This window comes from Mastigoproctus giganteus, chromosome 1 (assembly GCF_048544385.1).
Source record: "Mastigoproctus giganteus isolate SK-2022 chromosome 1, ASM4854438v1, whole genome shotgun sequence".
Classification (NCBI taxonomy): domain Eukaryota; kingdom Metazoa; phylum Arthropoda; class Arachnida; order Uropygi; family Thelyphonidae; genus Mastigoproctus; species Mastigoproctus giganteus.
In genome coordinates, this window is record NC_143575.1 from 224,419,074 (window position 1) to 224,421,859 (window position 2,786).

The window sequence follows — 2,786 nt, forward strand, 5'->3', positions numbered from 1 at the left end:
ACATTTTGGCATAAATGTAAATTATTTTTCTCAACCTTAACCACCATTGGTTAAGTTTGAGTGCTGATTCCTAACAGGTTAATTTTAGATAGTTCAACAAATTATACGAATTAAAAATTGGATTTTTTAATTGAAACACTAAATTGTTTGACCTCGACCTATATACTTCAATTTTAATTTCTTTTACATAAATCCAATTATTTTACTTCTTAAACAATAGTTAAAGAAAACTGTCAAGTTAAAATTCTTAATTAATCCAATTGAGGCGATTAAAGTTTGAAATTAATTAATTAATTAAATACTAGGATTTGCTTAATATTATCCATGAATTCGGTAGCTTCCCAACTATCCAATTTATCTTAGTCCACATAAAGAATTAGAAAACTTCTAAAACATCTTCATTCTTCAAGGATTATTAATTTCTACAATCGAAAAATGTTCGATATGGATTTTTATTAAACAATTACGAAATCAGAATTGTTTTGAACTTGCTGTAACCTACTGTAATCATTTGTCCTTTTAATTTCTGAAGTCCGACGTCTCATTATAGCTGCCATCCTTATTAAAGTTTTGTCGATTGGACATTCCAATTTAGAATCAGACTGCAAAGTACTCTTCGTTATTTACTAACAAATAACGAAGAGTACTTTAGAATTCGCTTCCTTAATGTATAATTATAACCCAGTTTTGCACGCTTTATCGATACTTGATAAGGACTTCCTTTATATGCACTTATTACAAGTCCAAGTATAATTACTCTTGCTCTCAAGAATTTTCCAGTTATTACAACTGAAGAATTACGAAATATTTCGAAGCACAAATTGAATAGCACAGCAAGCACAGCGAACGAACCCTGTCCCTCTTGTTATAACAACGGGTAAATTAGCCTTTGAGAGTGTTTCCCTTTATAATATACACATGCAAGCTCTTTCAGCATCTTGCATGGTACTGTAGTGATCATATATCCCTTTTTTTAAATATCCCTTACGTTAATATAAAAGAATTAATCTAGACATTGCAATTACGTCGATCAAAAAGTGAAGAAAATATTCCAATACACCTCAATGTTTTATTTATTTAATTATTGATAATCCCATAATCTCCTGTTTTAAATTTATTTTCAAAATTAGAAAAGCTTTAAATTTAATTACAAAATAGTAATTATATGTAAACTAGACAAAAATATTGGGGGAGGTAGTTTGAGAGGTAAACCTTGAGCAGAACTGTGATTCCATCTATAATTATACCTCACACCGCTCTTATTCTAACTATTGAGGAGTATAATTGAATGAGTAGCAATAGAAAGACTTCAATAATAAAATTAATCGAATGATTATCAGTTACTATCTGCTGATAATTGATTGTTACTGGTGTTATTCGGTTATATTCGCTAATTTTGATAGAAATAATAAAATGATTTTTTCATAATCAAAATAATCGAACGATTTGCTATAATCGATTATGACATCTCCATTATCTCCACTATTTCTAACAAGCGCGGTTCTCCAGCGAAACAGCCACCATACCAATTAAAATACTAGAATGGCTGAGCAGGAACAAAGAAGAAATCCCTTGTATCCCTTCCAAGTGTAAGAGACTTTGATCGCATTGGTGTTAGAGTCCCCCCACTCCGAAATCCAACAAATTCTAATCAGTAACCTTTATTTTGATGGAGACCACTGATCACACAACGACAAATACAATCAAATTCATTTAAGAAAAGCATGTTCATGTAAAATTTGTGAATGGTGTTGTTTCTAAAGGTTCTTATTAATCTTAGAAACTAATAATTTCAATTTTCTTTCGTTTTATTCATATAAAGATCCCGTGGTAGTAGTTGAATAAAATCCATGATCCTAATGCAGTATTAGCACGATTTGAAATACCTGAATATCCATGATTTGTACCAATCAATCAGTTTTTGCCATAATATATGTCCAAGTAGAAATATTTATCCTATGAAAGGGTGTGTCTTGAAAACGAAAGCTTTTTCTGCATTTATTTTCAATTATTTTCAAGATGATAACACACCAATCGACCTCACCAAATGTCTGAAAGAGTGGTTTGAGGAAGACACCAATTACCTTCTTCGCCAATGCAATCTCATTGGCCATTAGAGGGATGAAATGGAAGTGCATGTTTCTCAGCGTAATCTTCTGTTCAAGTCAGTCCAGGAATTGAGGGTAGGATTTTTTTCAACACCTTGTTGACTCCGTGGTACATCATATCGGGCCAACGGTGGTTCAACACATTATTAGATAGCTCGTGGTCCTAATAAAGTGGCCAGGCAAGATATTTGCTTAATGATTTTTCTTTCCATTCGAATGAATAGTATCCTTAAAGAGTCAATAAAAAAAAATCCATCAAAGGCAGAGTCAACATAGTCGAATCTAAAGAAAAGATTTAATTGTAATGTTGAGTATCGCAAAGTGAAATCAGTACCAAATTGTAATGATCAAGAATTATGCATGCATTCTTCTCTAAAAGAGCCAATATTGGACTGTTGAGTACAAAATTTCACTTTCTTCCAAAGAAGATTAAATATACGATACAGAACGTAGAAAAGTCGATACGTAGGAACAGGGACATTTAAAATTAACGTGTGCGGGTCAGAAACACAAAGAAAAGCGGGAAAACTATTAAAAATGTAGGAAAGATATTGGAAATCGATGCAGACCATGGAAAAGACTGTTCTTCTGAAAGAACGTACGAAGAAATCTTGTCAATACAATCGATCTATATCTTCTAATTCCTCTTTAAGAGTTGATGGTTTACAAAATAAATAA